The sequence below is a fragment of the Trematomus bernacchii genome, unplaced genomic scaffold (assembly GCF_902827165.1).
Source record: "Trematomus bernacchii unplaced genomic scaffold, fTreBer1.1, whole genome shotgun sequence".
NCBI classification, from domain to species: domain Eukaryota; kingdom Metazoa; phylum Chordata; class Actinopteri; order Perciformes; family Nototheniidae; genus Trematomus; species Trematomus bernacchii.
The window spans coordinates 227,497-249,330 of NW_022987593.1; positions in this window are offsets into that span (position 1 = coordinate 227,497).

Genomic DNA, 21,834 nt, shown 5'->3' on the forward strand with positions numbered 1-21,834 from the left:
TTTACCCGTACTTTTCCCGTTTAGTTCCGTTAGTAGGCTACCCCTTATGTCGCGTTCACACCAAAAAGAGTACTTCAAGCCGGGAACTTTTACCCCCATTTTTAGTGCCTGCTGAGAGATGGTACTTTCCTGGGGGAAAAAAGTGCCCCAGTTCTGATTGGCTGGGCGAATTGCAAACCACGCCCCGTAAGACTCTGAAATGTTTTGTAGAGCCGCCATTTTATTATCCTTGCATTAGCATTATTAGCATTAGCATTCGCCCAGCGCACAAACGCAGAGAGACTAACTTATGGCAACACAAAATAAAACATGGGAGGGGTGGAGATGAGGAGGTGTCGGCGTTCTGGCGATTTACTCGGATCAACTCCGGGGACTTCCGGCCGGGGACTCCGGGTGGCAGTATACGCCGTGAAGTTGTTTGCGGCCTGCCAGTAAACCCAAAGCAGAAGAAGACGAAGTGACGTCAGCGGCTCATTTGCGTAATCTTCCCTCAGGGAACTTATTCCGGTGTGAACGCGATCTGTACTAAGTGCCCTGGGGTAATAAGTGCCGGCACTAAGTACGGCAAAGTACTTGGTGTGAACGCGGCTATTGTGTAGAATATGAGCAAGAAAAGGTAAAGTTGAAAAAGCAATGAGAAGAGCTGAAAATAGGATGTTCAGGAATAACAGGACAAGATATGAGAGCCAAAAGAAAAAAAGAAATTGTGGTAGATCCATATAGTGAGGAGAGGCGAGGTGGGGCGAAAAGAAATAGGGAACACAGAGAGCAAAAGATTTCTTTTTTTATCAAATTTTCTTTCACTTTCATTCAATCTCTCTATCTATTTCTCTCCCCCACTGCTGCTCTCATGGGAACAAAGTTTTGTTGCTTGAGCTGTTTTGAGGTGCTGCTGGGTGTGTTTACCGGCGTGTGTGTGTGTGTGCATGTGTGTGTTTGTGTGTGTGTGTGTGTGTGTGTGTGTGTGTGTGTGTGTGTGTGTGTGTGTGTGTGTGTATGTGCATGCATGTGTGTAGGAGTTGGTAAATTGAGCAGGTGTATCAGAAACAATAGAGTAGGTAAGATCAGTGAGCCAACTATCGCAGTGCTGTGTGTGTGAGCGCATTTGCAAGTGCACGTGTGCATGTGACTGTTTGCGTGTGTGTTTGTGTGTTGACAGAGAAAGAAAGAGTGTAATAGAACCGTCTACCTGAGGGATTTATCAGGGAAAACCAAACAATTCAAATCCCACTTAATGTGCAAGTACATACCCAAACACTTGCACATAGACATGCAAACACACACAAGTGCACAAACACAGCACTGTATTATGTTGATTTTCTAAAAATTCCAGTAGGCACTCAGTGATGTAAATCCGGTTCTACTTTTCTCTTGGTTTCGAATGAAGAAGTGGCACTTCATGACAAAAAAAATAAGCTCAGCAAAGCTAAGATATTTTGTAAACATCCAACGTAAATGTTGCTCTCTTGAACACACAGGCCACAAGACATCTTCTGTTTACATACTGTAGTGGACAAATTGTATAACATAATGACATCTCAGTGTTCCTTTATTGTGAAGGACACAATGTGTGTGTAACAATATGCAAATCCTATTCAAACAATAACCTGAAAACTAGTGAGTCAACCATATTATTCAGTACGGTTGTCATGGATAAACTCCAGCTCCTGGTAATAGCAGGGAAGAGCTTCATCTATTGGGAAACAAAGAAGCCATTTTCACCAACAGAAAAAGAGGCAATTTTCACCAAAATGGATTCAGACGTATACTGTATATACTGTCTGTGCGCAGATATACAATACAATTTATCAAAGAAAACAACAACCTGAATTTATTTTGTTTTCTTCCTTTTGATCACTCTGTTTCAGAACTTTAATGAGGCGAAGCGTGGGTGCTGCCTCTTCTTTCTTTCCCTTCGCTTTTCCTGCCTCCATCTACTCCCACTATTCCACTTTTCTTTTTATCAAACACACCCCAGTCCATCTTAAATTGCCTCCACAGGGGTTGCCCACAGAGGTGGCCTCTGGAAAATGTTGTTCCTTATTGAGTGGTAATGAGCTGCCTCAAAGGTCCAAGATGCAACATGTGTGACAACTGTCTGTGAGGGGATCACACTCTCTGTGTCATAGGGCGCTGGTGTGGGGGGAGCTGGTCGTAGCTGTTAAGACTTGCCAGATATCCAGCGTAAAAAACAAACAAACATGCTGCAAATTGCCTATTATTACCATCCGCTTCCTCATATATTTTTTGACTTTTCGGGTTCCATAAACAGTCACTTAAAGATGATGATCTGCATTCACGTGTAACATTTTAAGTGACAAACTTTCTTAGTCAGTCAATGCAGAAAATAATATTGAAAGACTTTCTGTACGTTATTGGTGCCATACATTTGCTTTGGTGAGGGGTTTTTCCTTTTTTAGATTTTTGTAGATTTTCTTGGTATGTTTAGTTTAACGGATCTTATTTAGGTATTTGTTGTCGTATTATTTATTGTTTTTAAAATGTTGTTGTATTTGGTTTTTCTTGTGAGACTGAATAGTACATTTTCTTAAGGATTTTTAGTCTCTATTGCTTATTCCGGAAAGATTTATCACCTGCCTGTTTTTTATTAGTCACTTCACCTTGTGTGCTTGCTGCTTTTAGAGTAACTGGGATTCGATCCACGTTCACCATGTTCTTCTGGGATTCTGGAGGCGGTGTACTTCACCGGAAGATTATCTTCAGCCGTGATTAACAAACAAAACTAGAGAGGAAAAAGACAGCGTAATAGAGGAATGAAAATATGGTAATCAAACGCACACTCTTTCTCCTGGCAGACCAGCGGAATAACACAAAGATTGTGTGGTGCAATTCCTTGTCCCCACATTCAAGCACTTTCTGGTTGCAGTCTCAGACCAGGTCAACTAACATCACTGGTTTATGTCAGTTCAGAGAGCACTGGTTTTAAGTATCATGCTGAAATGTGTAGCCCAGGTAAATGTCATATGTTCATATTATTGTTATATAGTTGGGGAAATACAGACATTTAACTTTCTGTTTGTTTTTTATTATTAATAAAATAAATAGAAACATCATTATTTTCATTTGCATTTCTTTGTTTTCCCATCTGTGTCAAAAAACATACCAAACTTTGACCCTGAAGCAGGGGTGGGGAACCTTTTTTCTCTCAAGGGCCATTTCAATTTTTTCAACATCCTCCGAGGGCCGTACAAATGATTGACCTCTGCTTAAAATACTAAAATCACAGCCCATTCATTTCGCCTTTCTTTCATGCTGTGCAAAGAAAAAGCAACCTCTTAATCCAGATATTTTACCATGACTCGCGTATGCATGCATGTGCAAGGTTGTGGCATGTCACTTGTTTTGCATCAATCTTGATACAGGGTACTTATTATATGTTGTACTTTGGATTCCTAAAGCTTTTAGTCTACCTTACCATCATCCAAGGGTAGTTTTCACTATAAGTGATAAGTGATGTAAAATCTGAATTTTCTTTAAAATAAAAAACATCTATATTGATTCTGACTTTTCTACATCCAACTCACAGGTTTATCATTACTTTGAGAAAAAAGATTGTTAATTTAACCCTTTTAGAAGGGAAGATATGGTCATTTGTTCTGGGAATGTCATTTTCGAGCCTGAGACCTGAAAAACAGGCTCAGTGCTCAACAGGTTAAAGGGAAGCATTTAATAATGTGTAATGAAACAAATACCAATAACTGTATTGCATTGTTTTCTTATGCGCAATTACTTCATACAGTCTTTGTCTTTTTCGTCCTGTGCCCCCCTCAGAAAAGAACTAGCCCCAGCCTGGCCCCCCCAGTCAAATTGGTCTAGAACCGCCACTGCCACGTGATGACACGTTAGGCTTGTGTTGTGTTCAAGGACCCTGACCTTGGCCAGGAAAAACAGGCACTCGCTTGTTACCTTTTTTTGCGGTCTAGATTTCTTTAATTTTTTTATTTTTTGCATGTGTGCAAATGACCTCGAGGGCCGTACCAAATGGTCTCGCGGGCCGTATACGGCCCGGGGGCCGGAGGTTCCCCACCCCTGCCCTAAAGCTTCAGGTTCAATTCCGACTGTGTAGATAGATAGATAGATATACATATAGATAGATGTATATATAGATAGATAGAATCGGAGAGATGAAACCCTCTTTAATGGACACACATGCAGAGCACACAGCACACACAGTGACATTTGGCCTTTGCATTTAACCCATCCTACCAGGAGTCTAGTACTAGGAGAATACAGTATATGTATAGATAGATGTATAGATGTATAGATAGATATATGTATAGATAGATAGATAGATGTATAGATAGATAGATGTATAGATAGATGTATAGATAGATAGATAGATGTATAGATAGATAGATGTATAGATAAATAGATAGATAGATAGATAGATAGATAGATAGATAGATAGATAGATAGATAGATAGATAGATAGATAGATAGATAGATAAATAGATGGATTAAACTTTTTGTATGTGGTTGTGTTGGTGTTTCTGTTTGTATGTCTTACTTGCACTGGTCACGGTGTAACAAAAACTTTTTGTACAAAGTGTCGTATCAACAGAAGAATGTCATTATTGGTGTAGGGTTCTCATGTGACAGATGGGATGTGGGTGTCAATAACTCGGCCTGAGCTGGTTCCTTTATGTATGCATGTTATGTAGGCGTTCAGACCTTCATACCTGCATTCTCTCCCTATCTCTCTCTCTCTCTCTTTCCTATCATCTCTTCTTCTCTGTTAAACTATGCAGCACATTTATGTTGTGTACTACACAGTCACTCAGGTCAAGAGGTAAAGTGTGGTCATACGTGGGTGTTTGTGAGATGGACATAAGGATGAAAAAATAAAAAAGAGAGAGGTAGATATGGAAAAAGGGCAGAGAGGATGGATTCAGTAACAACAGGAGAAAGGTGGTCAGCTTTGGATAGAGTAGGTTAACGAATTGTGTGTGTTCAATGTGTGACATTTTAATACAATCATCACTTGGGACTGTTTTAAATTTAAAATCAATTCATGGCCCAAATCATTTTTACATATAATACATTTGAGAAAGGTCTGTAAGGCCATTTTGGGATTGGTAGCCAGACTCTGATTATTTTATGTAATCTGGCCCAAAAAGCCTTAATTTACCCAAACGGTGAATGCTGTTTCTGAGCATCATTAACATAAAATGAGTCTTTGTATTATAAGAATTTGATTCAACCGGTCGAGTAAAAAAAGAAGAATCTAGAAGAGCATATTTGGAAAAAACTTGTATGCATGTAGGAAGCCAGAATGAGCTGATCAAGTCCTCAATGGGCATGCTCTCAACGAGCTAGAGAAGGACTGATGTTCATGCTATGTAGGCCCAAGTTTTTGTTATTGGGCATCCATTGAGCAACTTACATGGTAGAGAATGGGAAGCTATCTTGGAATGTGGTAATCTGAGAATAAGATTTGTATTTTCATGTGTCATGTTTGGTGCCGGTAAATCAGAAAATCATACATTTATAGAATAAATAATTAAAATAAAATCTTTAATACTTGTGCTGAAAAGCAAGGTACAGTAGCAGTATTGATTCGTTTGGGCTAAATGTTAGTTGACTTAAAGTGGACCTATCATGCTATATTTTAATAATATAGTGTAGGACCATACCTATATAAGGCATATTTATACTTTTTTTTTTTCAAAATACCAAACAGATCATGCATTTTAGCCATGCCTCATTTCGCTCAATTTGCACTTTTTTAGCCCTGTTTTTTGCAAGGGCAGATTCAGTGAGAACAGCACCATCTACAGGCCTGGCATATGTACTACAGCGTCTCCAGCACTTTCGACCGGCAATGGACGTGGCTGTCTCCTCCTGATTGGTGGAGTTGGCCCAATAGCCGTAGCGCCACCGTCCTGACGTCAGGACAGTGTTCAAATCTGGATCAGTTTTTATCAGATCCGTTGCAGCCCCTTTTTTAGAGATTTGGGTATGGAGGAAAATAGAGAGGGTTGTGTTTTCTGACACTTGGTGAGTTCCCTGGAACACCGGGGACACATATTCATGTATAAAAGACGTACACAAGTGCATTTTGCATGATAGGTCCCCTTTAAATACAGTATGTGCCTGCTGGGCTCCATAGTGTCTGTAGGCGGGACTTTTTCAAGTCTGAGGTGTTGTTTTGTGTCTGTTAGTGGACTCTCCAACTTAAAGTGTGATATAAAATGAATATGTGGGAAGACAACAGTGTCTGGTGTTGGAATAATTCTAAACTCAAATGCCTTGTAGTTGCCACCTTGACTCAGCCTACCCATGCTATATGAGGCAGAACTCGCAATGCACAAAGAGCTATAAGCTACACTCCAGTTGTTTGGATTTACATTGTTTACAGTGATGTTAGAGTTAATGTTAATGTATAGTTAGCACTAAAATGATATAAAAAAATCAGTTAAGATTTTTGAAATTTGAAAATAATGATGGTTAGGGTATACAAAACATACATTACATACTGTCCAAACTGTAAGTGCCGCTAACTGTCCATGATCTAGGAACGATATAGACAGACATTTTGATTGCATTGGAGAGACATACTGATTAAGCGGTGAGACCAGACCAGTCATTTTAGAAAAATATCACTTCAGGCATGTGGTGCCAGTGACAAGTTAATCTTGCCAATTTAGCCTGGCATGTCTTTGATAGGATGCTTATCTGTCCAAGGTCATACCATTTAAGAGGAAATAGCTAAATATTAAGTTGAATGCCTAAATATAGTGGGTTGAGGTCAGTGGAGGCCAGCTCAAGAAAGAAAATAATGCCAGACAATGCAGGTGAAAAGAGATAAAAGATGAATGCATTATTGGCAAACTTATTTTTCAGATATAGAGAAATAGAAAGACAGATAAGTGGCCAGATGGACACTGGAGAATCAGTTTGTATTGACATTTCCTTTGGCTGAAAGCTACAGCCAAACTCATCATGGTTTCCAAACATGGAATGTATTTTCAAAATGACTATCCAAAGATGTTAAGTGAATGTTAATCTTAAATTCACAATTATATTGGTGTTGGTGGCCCTGCTCTTTCCTCTCTCACCCTCGTTGTCCATTATTTGGATTGTCTTAAATCAATCCCTTTAGCCCTTGAGGGTGCTGTATTTACTTTAATGCATTTGGCACAGACCACTTGTAAATGTCATTCTGCCTGCAAGACAGTGAGTGCAAAAGTTACAAATGCAAAAAGGCGATGGGGTGGGAAGGGAAGCTGGGACCTCTTACAATTAGAAACGTTTTTAAGTTTACATATTTCCCCACTTAAATTCCTAATTCATTTTGTTATTTCAGCTGTCCTTTTTGCTTGTGTTTGGAGTTATTTTTCTTTAAGTTGTTATGAATTTCAGGATTGTCTTTTATTTTTATGTTGAACAACTTGCGGTGTGTTGCTTTTCCGTTGTCTTTTAACAGCTTTAGACCATGTTGGAAATCTGTGTTTTTAATTGTTATCCTTAAAATTGAATTTGTAATGTAATGTTTTAAAATCAATAAATACAATACATTCATCATCTTAGTGATATTCTTTATCATTAACATACCTTATGATTATGTACAAAAATAAAAAATAAATATTTATATCTGCCAATTCTACAGTAATATTCTGTAATATTACAACAGTGTCTATACATCTTTTTTCAGATGCCATTTTCCAATCTCTTTTTTCTTTGTAGGTTCATTGGGAGCTCACAGGAAGGAAGGGATGAAGAACAGGAGGTGAACAGGAGGTACAGGCTTTGATAAAGCAATGAGGAGGAGATCTGAGATTAAAACAAGGAGAAGCCGTTGTATGAGATGATGGAAGATGAGATGAGGGGGCTGGAGACCGATGGTTTTTTCTGCACTTCTCCCCCCAGCAGTGAGCAGATGTTGGACTCACAGGCCTCCACCAGCATGGAGCCCCTAAAGCTGTCACTGTAGCAAACACACCAAACACACATATACAGTTACATTCTCATACACATACATGCTCTCAGACGTGCGTACACACACTAGTGCAGTGAGCCATTTCCACCCCCCTGTATAACAAGGTCATTGAGTTGAAAGATGCGCAGTGAGGTGATGAAAGCTGTGTCAAATGGATTGAACAGGTTAATCATACACCGTAAGTTTTGGGTTAAAGATGCAGTCTTTATTATTCTGTTTATTTTTTAAGAGATTGTTTCTTGTAACATGGCCTTCATCGGAGTTGATTTGAATTATGATTAAACTACAAGGCTCATAATGACATTCTGCATTAATTACAACAAAATGACTTAATGTTTCCCTAATGCAATTCATGAAATACTGTAAAACAATCAGTTTCCTATAAAATTCAATCCGAGGGGACACAATGAGGTTCCCATTTCTCTTGCTGATGATCTCATTTGTTTATGTCCTCCCTGAGAATCAATCATTTATTGACGGTAAAATGCTACATGATTAACACAAATATTTTACACAAACAACAAAGCACCAACTTACGCATTTACTTTAACATCAAGAACATGATGCCAAACGTTGAGACACACACACACAAACACACACACACACACACACACACACACACACACACACACACACACACACACACACACACACACACACACACACACACACACACACACACACACACACACACACACACACACACACACACATATGTGAATACCAGCAGGGGCACTGGGTCGATGAACATGTGGCAGAAGATGAGAGACCACAAGAGTGTATGATAAATATTTAAAGCTTAGCGCAGCAGATCTGTAAGCCATCAATCAATCGTTTGATTGTGTGTGTGTGTGTGTGTGTGGTGTGTGTTGTGTGTGTGTGTGTGTGTGTGTGTGTGTGTGTGTGTGTGTGTGTGTGTGTGTGTGTGTGTGTGTGTGTGTGTGTGTGTGTGTGTGTGTGTGTGTGTGTGTGTGTATTGTCAATGTAAATGCATGTTTTCATGTCTTTATGTAGTATACATAGTATGTGTGAAAACTGATGGTGAGCCATTCAATGATATCGATGCATTTTCAATATATTTACAGTAAGAGACTTCAAGTGTGACAAACATATCTGTGAGGGTTGACAGCCTTTGTGTCCTTCTAACACCTGAGTGATCCTTATATGAAAAAGAGCCACTTGGTGTAATTGCAGATCTTCAGAGGAAGGTCAACGATGCTGTCAGGTCAGCAGGCCACACAGTGTGATTATTGTGCTGTATCGAGCTTTGTACGCTTTTCCTTTGAGGCTATTGTCCACCTGCACTATCTCATTACAGACACAAGCAGAAAAGTTGATTCCCATTCACAAAAGGAACGAAGGCTACACTGTGTGCACTGGTTTGCACTTATTGTAATTATCTATTACTGAATGTGCAGCCAAGGTAATTTGTATAAAGCATAATGTCATATCATATTTACAGGAAGAGAAAACGAGAAAAATAGGCAATTCAAATCAGTATGAGAAATAAGTCTCAGAAAACATTAATACCAAGAGTCTACAAGCTAGTGGTTATGTGACCAGCAATATTAAAATTCAACCTAAGGCGGACATGAATGTTTGTGCCAGATATTTCATGCCAACTCATCCAATACTGTCAACCTGCTGGTTCAGCCGTGGGGAAAACAGGCAATCACTAAAGACATTTGGATTTGATGCGGGCCAAGGTTCATGGCTATCCATCCAGTAGTTGATGAGGTATTTAAAACCAATATCACCAAAAATTGAAAAATCCTGGTGTTGCCAAAATCCATAAAATGTTCATCCTCTGGGGATGATGAGTGTTTATACAACATTTAATAATAATAATAATAATAATAATAATAAATGGAATTTATAAAGCGCCTTTCACGGGACCCAAGGTCGCTGTACATGGTGGACAGACAAAACAAAACAGACAATGAGGAGCGAACAAAACAAGACAAAATAAAATAAAGGAAGCCAGGGGACCAGGAAAGGACTAGGGTCCGAAGGCCACGGTGAACAGGTGTGTTTTTAGTGAGGATTTGAAGATGTCCAGGGAGGCAGCGTTCCGGATCTCAGGAGGAAGTGCATTCCAGAGGGTGGGGGCCGCAACACTGAACGCCCTGTCACCCACAGTACGAAGGCGAGAGCGGGGGATGGAGAGCAGGCCCGTGTCGGAGGACCGTAGACTCCGAGAAGGGGTGTAGGGATGTAGGAGGTCAGTTAAGTACTGGGGGGCGAGGGTATGGAGGGACTTGTACGTGAGGAGGAGTGTTTTATAGTGAATCCGGGACTTGACCGGCAGCCAGTGGAGGTGGATGAGGGTGGTGGGTGATGTGTTGCCATGGCTTAGTGCGGGTGATAGCAATCATTCCAATATTTGTGGCATAGATTGACAGACTGACATGTCCGATTCACTGCTAGTGCTTAATCGAGAACAAAACCTTGAGGAATTTAAAGAGTGGCGCCATGTCAAAAAGCAATATAAACCATAGGCAGTTAAAAGGCAGTCAGAAAAACATTAGCACAAAGTTGTGACAGTACAAAGAGATCAATGAGACATCGCAGAAGCAGCATATAAATTCATCTTTCAATACAAGACAATCATAGGTGGCTTTGTACAGGGGGTCATTTAAAGGTCCCCTATTATACCGTTTTTCATCAATATGTTATAGGTCTCAGATATACAAAACATGTCTCTGAAGTGTTTGGCTCAAAATACCAAACAGATCATGCATTGTAGCATCCCATAATCCCCTCTGTTTCAGCCCTGTTTCAAAAGTGCTGATTCTCTGTCTGTTACTTTAGATGAAAATAAGGAGCCACTCCCCACGCCCCTCTGCGAGATATTTGTTTAAAAAGAACACAATGGTGCTCTAGGAGGAGATTCAGGTGATAAGGTGGGGGGGGGGGTGTTACCTTGGTTAGTTATTGGCTAATGGTTACACAAGCCAAAAAATCGTTATGACATCATAAAGTGGCCATCATCTGATCAGCTCATTTTCAGACATAAATGGATCAGGACAAAAAGTGAGAGAATCTTTTTTCCTGAAACTTTCAGAATCTCTTTACACAGAGGGGACACATGTTTACGTATAAAAGACATGAACAAGTGGATTTTGCATAATAGGTGACCTTTAACTGACATTTATTGAACACATAAACATGTCAGAACTATGGGAAAGCACCTGTTTCCTTCTCATTGTTATTCAGCCCAATCTGCAGACGGACACTAGAGGATGCCTGTTGGTATTCAGCCCAGCAGCCTGCTGCCCGTGACCTGATGAGCTGAGACGGCTGTCTGTCTGGATGAGAGCTGGGATCCTCTGGGCTGGATTTGTTCTGATGACGATGCAATCCCCAGACTGTCATCCTGCGCCAGGCCCTATGATTGGATCAGCAGCGTGGATGAGGGACTGCCTCTGTTAGTGTGTGTGTGGGTTTGTGTGCGTGTGTGTGTGTGTGTGTGCGTGTGTGTGTGTGTGTGTGTGTGTGTGTGTGTGTGTGTGTGTGTGTGTGTGTGTGTGTGTGTGTGTGTGTCTCTTCCTGTGTGCCTGGTTGAGTTTGAATGACCTGAAAGTAAAAGTGTTGACCCTCATCGCTCCCCTGCTGTTTCTTCTTCCTTTTTGATGTTGAACTGTTTTTCTTACATTCTTTCAGGCTAATGTCTCAAAGGCTTTGCATGGTAGCAAAAGAAAATACTAAAAATGATTGATTTGGAATTACGTACAAAATATCTGAAAGTCTCAGATATTTCGGTTGGGAAATTGAGCTTGTAGACAGGGCTTTAATATCCTTTTTTCTCACTATACCTCACAGGAACACAGAAAAGAGAAAAATAAAGGGGGCGGGAGGATTGGGTAAATAACAAAAACTGAAAATCACCTATTTGTGCAAAACCCAAAGTTTATTATAAAAACTGTATTCGTCATTATAAAGATTAATGGCAAATGATTGGGTAATTTCATTTAAACAATATACAAATTATCTATTTGATGTAGTGCACTTCTTAGTTATTGTGTATTTCCTAACTGTAAGCCTTTGTAAGCCTTAAACAATAAAGATAAAATCTTAATTAAGTAATTCGACAATCCAATCTGCATACCTTGAGAGATGTTGCCTGAGCTTTTAATTTGAAATGTTCACCAATAATATTCTCTTCTGAAGCTGAATCCCCTTTTCTTTCCCTGTCCATTCAACTTTAAAAAATGCTTTATGAAGGACTCAAATATCAAAATAAATATGAATGGGGAATGGGACAGTAAAATATTAATTCCTACTGAATTAAAATAATATTTAGTCCAAACAAACTGTTCATACACTAAATTGTTTGATTAAATAATTGTATTTTTCAAAGTTCAGGATCAAAACTTGCAGATACATTTTTTTAAATTATCAACATTTTCGCCCCCAGATTTAGCTCCATACATACAGTTATGTACCATTTGTGCAAAGCAACCCTCAATCAAAGGTTGAGATACTCTTGTAGATCTGAGGGTTAAGAGTCCGTGTGAGTGTGAGTGAGTGCATCAGAACAAGGGCTAATTGAGGCGCTTCATCCCTGAGTTTTGATAAGGAGACTAATGGTGCATGCGGTTGCCATGGAAACCTTTGTTTGAACATAACAGCACAAGGATTTTCATTCCTTCACATAACAGGCGTGTATGCTCTCCCTCTCTCTTTCTGTCATGTGAGAGCGTACTTCTTGCATCAGTGATTTGAAAAGAGGCAGGAGATTCATAATGAAGAGTCCTTGGATGCTACAGCTTTTTAGTCCTTTTCATGCCTTTGAGGGTTGATTATGTACCGATATGTCAGGGTTTGAGTTGGCCTGATCTCAGGAGGATGTTGAACAAGTGCAAAAAAATTGAATGCAGTTCATCAAAACACACACAAATATGGACATACACAATAACCCACACACACTTATATTCCCAGGTGACCCGCATTCATGCTGAGAGCGTGTTGGTAAATTGTTAATATTGTGAGGTGCAGTGCAGCTTATACATTTGAATGGTTCTTAAATTACATTTTAAATTTAAATGAGGTGTTTCAGTTAGCTGACAAATGTGTTGTCCTGCTCGCAGAGGGAGGGCTCGGGGCATCTCGTTCCTACAGAAGCAATTCAGGAAGAACCAAGCAGCCAATCAAAATGCACAGAGCTTCATTTTGCACACTTCACCCTTGATAATCAGGCACGTTTTTTGTGAGACATGTATATGCATGTGTGTGTGTGTGTGTGTGTGTGTGTGTGTGTGTGTGTGCTCAAGTGCCTGTGTATTGTTAAGTTTTTGAGCTGTGGAAATTAATTAACAGTCTTTCAATCAGGCACATCCATTATAACAGGTAATCATGCTAGCAGAAATATAATCAAATTCAATGTTTGATGATGCGTCTGCAATTTCTTCAGTAAACTCCAACATTTGCACAGCAACTTCTCACACAAAATACCTATTGGTTATTGTCAATACTGTACCTAACCGGCTCACCCAATGACTCTATGCAAATATCTATGATCTCTGCAAATAATGCAGGTATGGAAATATGAGCCTGTAAATGTTTGCATCCGAAATTCAACCCAAATAACTTCACCAGCAGGGAAGCAGCCAAAGCCAAACACTTTTTTTTGTGGAGGTGTTCAGTATTCTTGCATTCACTTTAGAGATTTATGTGAGCTAACTATAGCTCACATAAATCTCCTGAAACCTGACTGGAGTTGGAGACTCAGAGCCATGGTGCTGCATATATATATAAAGAAAAAATCTCTGCTTACATTTCATGAGAATAAATACATAGCCACATGTTCTATCTGAACTAGTTTTTCAAGTCTTTTCTGAGATCTTTTCAATATGGCTTTGAGTATACATGTTAGGACCTTCAAAAGCAAAGACTTGTGAAAGTGTGACCTTCCTCAAGCTTGCACTTGAACCATTGATGATTAAATCACAACTTGGCTTTATACAAGGAATAATCACCTGATCCTACAGAATGAACAAGGTTACGGGCAAACTAGTACAACATCTATAAAAGTAAAGGAAGTCAAAAAATATCTGTCTCACTGGTCAAATTTATCTCACAAGGTGTCTTTCTGAGCCACGATGCACTGTAGCCATAGCAACTGGCGCCCAGCATCTCCTGAGGGGAATGCGAAAAGAATCCATGATTCATATCCAAACAAAAACAGCCTGAGAATCCAAATATACTGAGGTAAACTGCCACCCCCAGACTGTCAAGCTGACAGCTGTGACGAGGAGGGGCCAAGCAGAAAACAAATAAACAAAAACAATCACATTCACCCTCTGTTCGCTTCATCCAAACCGCAACACTGGTGGTCATTGTTTTCTGTTTGCCACTTGTGATCTCAGCCATGTTGACTCGTACTGCCAAACTGCATGATGGTTAGATGTAATAACTTGAAACCAGAGGGATGGAATAAGGTATGACTGGCAGCTGTGCTAGTGTATTGAAGGTCACCTATCATGCTATTTTTAGGCAATAGCATAGGTCTCAGATATATAAAAATATATAAAAAACATGTCTATGAAGTGTTTTGCTCAAAATACCAAACAGATCACCCATTCTAGCCATGCCTCATGTCCCTCTATTTCACTTCCTGTTTCAAAAGTGCTGATTTTGGGTAAAAAGCTTTAAAAAAAAGGAAATTGATCAAAAAGAGGGGCGGATCTTATGTCTGCTCATGCGGGAGATTCTAGCGGGAGATTCTAGTGGCAGATACTGCCGTGATGAAACACCATATCATGGATTATCAAGGATTATTTCTGAAACAGTATGGAGCTCAAAGGCTTTCTCTCTTGCCGGTTATACCACAAGGTGAGTTCCTTTTATTCCTTGCTTCTTCACACACATGCTCTCTCCAGTACAGGTTAGCTCTGAGTGTTAGCGATGCTAATGTAAACACCGACCATATTACGTTCAAAACAGTCGGGCATTGTTTCTGATAGTGCTGTGGGTCTGCATTGCCGATATGACGTGATATCGGACGCAAATCTGGATCAGTTCCATTGTACCCCCGTTTTTAAAGATTTGGGTACGGAGGAAAAGAAAGAGGGTTCTATTTTCTGACGCTGCGTGAGTTCCGTGACACACCGGGGACACATATTTATGTATAAAAGACATCAAAAAGTGCATTTTGCATGATAGGTCCCCTTTTGGCTCGGGTTTAAATCTGACCTGTGGGTATTTGCTGCATGTTGTCCCCCCTTTATCTCCCCCTTTCTTGTCTACCTTCAGCTGTAAGACCAAATAAAAGCCAAATAAATACATTTGAGTGGAAATACTATAAAAAAGTGTTCTGATCGGCTGAGGTGGTTGATCTATCGGTTGAAGGAAAATGCGACAAAATGCAACAGAAACAACAATTATGAACGTATACATGACAAATCATTTTTTTCCCCACCAAGTCTGATGTTACCTGAAATGTGTTTATTCCCATTTAGTTTTTCCAAGTTTTACTGTCCCACTGGCACTATTTAAATATTTTCATTTCTATGTGCTGTGCACTGCAATGTTTTCCCACCGGTCAAATGGAGCCAGCTTATGCTTACCTTTTGCCAATTTTCTAAAACTGTGAAAATATTTGGCTATTTTCAGGGCTAAAGTATAACCCAAAAATGTAGAAATCCACAAAATCCTCATGTTCTTGTACCAAATATGCAAGTGCAACCAGCATTACAGATGTTTCAATCTACTCTGAGGCAGTGAAACTCTGCAAAACTATTTCCCAGAAAGAACAGCCTTCACAAAAAACAGCATATTCACTGCCAATGAGAACATAATAAGCAAACCAGAACTACTTGTAAACCGTATTCAGTGTTGAGCGGAGAATACTGTTCTGAATCATAATAACCGAGATTGGGATCTCTTCATTACCACAAGTCGACACACTCACATTGCAATCCAGTTGGCTTTGCCACACTTTGCCTGCTCAAGTAAGCGGCAGCAATCAAGGCCTTGCCTGCTGGGTCCACTATAAAGCAGCTGCGCCTCATTACCAATCAGAAGAAAGGGGGAGACTGGGCCCTTGGGAGACACCAGTTGTGCTGCGGAGCGACAGAATGTGGAGAAAAAGCACAGAAGATGCTCATCCTCTGCTGTTTGTCTGGTGTTGTCTGTCTGCACGTACTTCCCACCTTCATACGAGTATCACTTCTCTGGTGCTAGTTAGCTTTGTCTCTCTCTCTTTGTTACCACCTTTCTTCACAGTACATTGACATGCTAGGCTTTATTTTACTGTCACAGTCAAAAGTGATACTTCTGTCTGCTGTATGGCAGATACGCCCACAGTCAGCTTTAAAAATACATTCAACAAGGTGTAGCCTCATATTGCTGCTTTACCTAATGTAATACATCATATGGTGAACATGATGGAAACAGAGCCTGGGGTACACAGAAAGGTTCCTATTGGTTATTGCAAAACCTAGTGAATTAGAAATAACAAGCAGGCTAATTCTCCATCACATTTTAAATTGCTTGCTCTAAGTAATTATTATAACGATTTAATCACTCATGTCAAATGCTTTTGACATTCTTATTATGTATTTCCTCGGTGAATATCCTTGTTTGTACAAAAGGGCTTATATTTACAGGCTGTTTAAGAGAAGCAAAGCTTTCATTCCCTGGATTTAAATAAAGTATGTCCACTTTTGAGTACAAACTGAGAGCTTATTTGACACATTTATTTGTATGCATTTCAGACGAGTGCACATTAGACAGAACTGGCTTGGTTTCAACAATATTCAAATTAAGAAAGATAAAGAAAAGTATGGTTAGGAAACAAAAAGGTTATCTTGGTTACAGTGTGAGGTATTTGTGCAATTTACTTTAGACTACACCAAAGGTTTATATCATCACCTACAATCCCTAGCTTAGTTATTCATGCAATTACCTGATATTGGTGCTTTAAACCTGACTAATTATGTGTAATTTTATTTCATTACACTGGTGTTTCAGATCATGAGCAAGGTAATAAAGGCACAGTATATCCAGACACACGGGTTCTATAGCATCCAGTAGAAAGGATTAAACTGTGAAAGGCTAAACTGCTTTAGCTTTTCATTTCTCCGTAAAGAGGCAGGCTAGACTTTTGTCTCTAGTCTGAGCCTGAAAATCCATACCAGCATAGAAAACATGGTCATAGAGTCACAATATACCTCCATTGTAACGTCCTTTTATGCCTGCAAACGGCTCAAATGTTAAACAAATTCTAATTAGAATATATATTTAAGATAAGGAAGTTAGGTAGTAATCACAATAAAGAAACTGCAAGTTCAAAATGCACTCCCATAGCTTGCTTCAGGAAAAAATGTTCACAAGTGCCATGAGGGTCGACGGTACATCTCTGTACTGTATATGCACTGGCTTTCTTCCTGTGTGACCACAATACATTATTAATAACAAGTGTTTCCTCTCTCCCACCTTTGCTGCAGTGTACAGTCATAACTCTGTGTGATTTGCACATTCAGAATAATCTAATTAGTTATTTTGCTAGTCCAGCTCTATCTATTTTAAAGAAGCAAATAAACCCATTTCACAGAGTCATTTGACATGGTTCCTACCTACTGTACTTTCTTTCCTAAAAACAAGCCCTCACTAACCCAGTGTCTATCTGTCAAATATACTTGTGACTAGCCCTCTGCCTCTCACAGCCATCCCGGCGATAGTCTAAATGTCAGTGTTTTCCGGGCTCCTAATGTGTTCCCAAAATAGTATCTCCATCTCTGAGCCTCCGTGAAAAGCCACGCTCCAGAAAAAGCGTAGTGAGTCTGACTCACAGCAGAGGCAGCAGAAACACCATGCCATCCCAAAGCCAATTAAACATGCATGGGGGTGTATGTGACCTCAAAAGAAAAAAAAAAAAAGCCAGTAGATTGATGGCCACTCTCACCCTCATCTTTCCCACTCCATAGCTCACTCTCTGTCACTCTTTTGCTGCTATTGCTCCTTTGTTTTATCTTTTAGCCAATTAGAGTGAATTATTCAGGGTGGCCTGTATGTATCTGTTAAGTGTTTTTCTTCCAATGAGTACTCTCACGGAAAATTGAGGTGAGGAGACGATGAGCAAGAGTGCATATTCTGCAGCACACAGGCTGGGCAGTGCAAGCAGATGAGCTGGTAAAGACATGGCTATGCATACACACACTAGCATACACACACACATGTAGGTCAGTGGAGGAACCCCTGTGCATTTTGATGTGTTTTCAGAGGTCAGGGCAAGGCTAGCCATTCAGAAGCTAATATGGCTTGGAGAAAGACTAATTAGCTTTCTCTCACAGCGAGCTTCTAATCAACTAAGGAATGACCAGATAGTGATGGATTGAATTCTGAGCCAATACAATTAAAATTGTGTAATTTAATACAATAAATTCCACTGACAGGTATACTAGATTGTGAGGTCATGTGTTTCATTCGAGTCTATTCTATTAGAACCTAAACTGGATACCAGAATGGCCGGTAAATATGCCTCTTGTGCTTTATAATGCTCAACAGTGCAGAAGAAGGAAATGGGATGGAAATTTAGAAATGTCATACTGTATATGGGCTGATTTTCTGCATTTAATCAAATTCTAACTCAGCCTTAAATGTCATAGCTGCCTTAATTAACAGAGACCACAATGTAATATCACTTTCACAATGGGGGCTGCTTGATACCATGCCATTCATTCACATTCATGGCTAACACTGGATTCCACTTGCATAGCAGGCTGCATCCATCACAAAGTGGGACAGACTCACTGGGAGAAAAGAGCACACTGATCAGCTTTAAAGCCAAGTAATCAATCAACCTTTGAAACTTTAAACAAATTAAAAACTTCTCTATGACATGAGTAAGCTCCATTCGCTGATGCACAGGGGGAAAAAACGGTGAGTGGACCTTGAGCTATTTTTCAAAATCTGTATTTTGATTACAGTAATCAAATACAATAATATAATCTACATAATTCTGACTCATTCCGGTCTCTTAATATGAAATATCTATACATCTCAACTACATTACATTTCAGGGACATTTATTGTTACCACACATTTGTTCTTATACTGTTTTTGACTCATGACTATAATACACATTTTTAATATCACAGTCCTTGTAAAAACTGACTTTCACAGAGGAGTCCTGTGTGACACCAAAAAAGTGAATGTCTGACACTTCAATGACAAACACTTGTTTTAAACAAAATCCCGATCCTTTACCAACTCATGTCAAGTAAATGTGTTGTCTAACATAACCAAGTAAGTTTGTTTTGTTTCAGTTTGCAACATTACCACATATTTATACTTTGACTGTGAGAAAATATACTTCCCTCAAAGCATAATTGAAAACCAAGTTTGTATGGGGAAATCATTTTGTAGGAAACAGGGGTTGTCTGGCATGCTGGAGTTGAATTTATACATTCAAATTCCTCAGCATTGTCTAAATAATTGCTAGAACATCTCTGAACATTCTCAGAACTATTTTAAGCAATGAGCGCCTTTCCAGGAAGGATTTGTTACTGTGCACTTCTTGCTCTGTTTAGCTTTTTGAAGTTCCTGCATTATAGGTTCCACATTTAGATTCCCTCAGCTTGCCACAATCATTAATAAATCATGTACAATAAACAGATTGATCCTTTTAGTTTATACCCCTGCTCATCCTCGCAGTCTGCCTTTGGTTCGTGAGCTGAGTGTGAGAGACATGTCACCTTGTAAGACTTTCTGAATTCCTTCCCTTGAAGGAGGGAAACAGAGCAAGCGGCAAGATAACACAGCCAGGCAGCACTAACCGATCAGAGCACTCCTGCAGAGATATGACCCACATAGACCGATGCTCGTTCAATCAGCCTGCGACTGGCAGCGTGGCGGGGAAAGAGAGAGAGGGAGTAAGGAAGGGACAGGGGGAGTGCAAGCTTTAGGTGGCTCCAGTTAGTTTTAATATCTTAAACAGAGGTGGGAAGTAGTGGAGTACAAATACTTCATTACTGTACTTAAGTACATTTTTCTGGTATTGGTACTTTACTCCACTACTTATTTTTCTGACAACTTTTTACTTTGACTTCTTACATTTTTAACACAAATACCTGTACTTTCTACTTCTTACATTTTCAAAACAGGTTTGTTACTTTAGTTTTAATCTGTGTTTGGTGGCGTGATCATTATTATTTAGAGTCATTGCGTGCCTATTGATTTGAACACGATCCGTGTATCCATCATTTCCTGGTCTTCTTTAAACAAGAGGGACCAATGAACATTTTGTCATTTTGCCGTTGTTCTGCATCGAAACATTCATTAGCTAACAATGACATTATTGTTCTATTAATATAAAGGGAGGTCGGTTACTCTTTAAAACAGTTGGTAGTTATGGGTACTTTTTACTTAAGTGCATTTCGAAGCCCATACTTCTTTACTTTTACTTGAGTAAAGAAGTTTAGTCAGTACTTCTACTTTTACCAGAGTATTTTTTAAAACGAGTATCTATACTTCTACTTGAGTAAAGGATGTGTCTACTTTTGACATCTCTGAACTTAAAGGAGTCAAAACTTGTTGGTAGTTCTAAGAAAAACCACCTATGTGCAACCAAGTTATTTACATATTGACTAACTACAAACCATTTGGCCTGTAAATACTGCTAGACACATGTACTGCTGTTTGAAGCAAACATGTCAGATGTAACCATGGTTTTCCCAGTCCTGCAGGACACTACGGTGTAGAGGGGCGTAGTGGCTGCCAAAGGTCTCGCTCAAATGAGTGGAAAAGGTAACCAGGCATCCCACATCTGGGATTTACCACAGTCCACCCAGGGAAACATTAAGAATGGTTATTGCTGGGCAACGCTAAGCACTTGCTCCCATAGGAGGTGCCTACCGCTACAGTACATTAAGCAGGTATAGTGCTGTGTAAACGTTGAGGGGATAGTCCGAGGAAAAAAGAGGTACATGGAAGAGTGTACCTTCGCTACAATGCCCACAACACCAAGGATAGAATGCGCCCTAACCAATCATGGTTGTGTTACATCCAATGGGGAGGCCGTGACAATAATACTTTTAACAAAGACAAATAAAATGTTCTGATATCTTTGAAGTACAGAATCGACTTTCAGAGCACTGAAAGGACGGACTGCAAATTTGGTTGCAGGACTACATCCTGTACTTTTAGGCACCAGTCTGCATCAGTCTTAGTTGAAAGTCAGCTGTTACATTTTTAGCCAGCATTTCCTTGGTGTGTCTTAAAATCCTGAAAAAAAACAAAGGATAAAAGTGGCTGAGCCAGTGAGACAATGTGTCTACTCTACTAGTTACTGCAACATGACTTGGAAACTTTCATTTATTTTTGCAGATGAATGTCACTGATGGTGCCCAAGGACTGTGCAATGTCTCCACCTCCACCTAGCCACCACTCAGAGGGTAGGCACAACATCTGAGTTCAACTTGCTCCATATCAGTAATAATAAGTCTTGCCAAGCTAGGGAGCCCCAGGTGGTTTCAGGCTTTCTCAGGATGACTGAGAACCATGTGTTGTCAATACAGAGCTCACCTTCTCTCTCTGCAGGTAGAGAAAGAAAGGCATACAGCCGAGACTGAGGCTATTGACGGGATCTAGCTCGCTTTGGAATGCGAGTGGAGTGGTTCCCTTAGGGCTGTCAATGGTCTGTCCTTCCACTCTCCCGAGTAAAGACCTTCCTTGGACAGCTGTTTTGTCCCTTCACATGGACTCTCCTTGGGTGTACAAAGGAATCCATTGCCATTGTGCAGAAGCAGGGGAAACCTAAACTACCATGCCTTTTTATGCGAGATGCTGCAACCATGCCTTGCAGACATATACATAATATGTATAGAGCACATCTGCTGGGATTTTGAGCTAAAGTGTTTGCACTATACCTG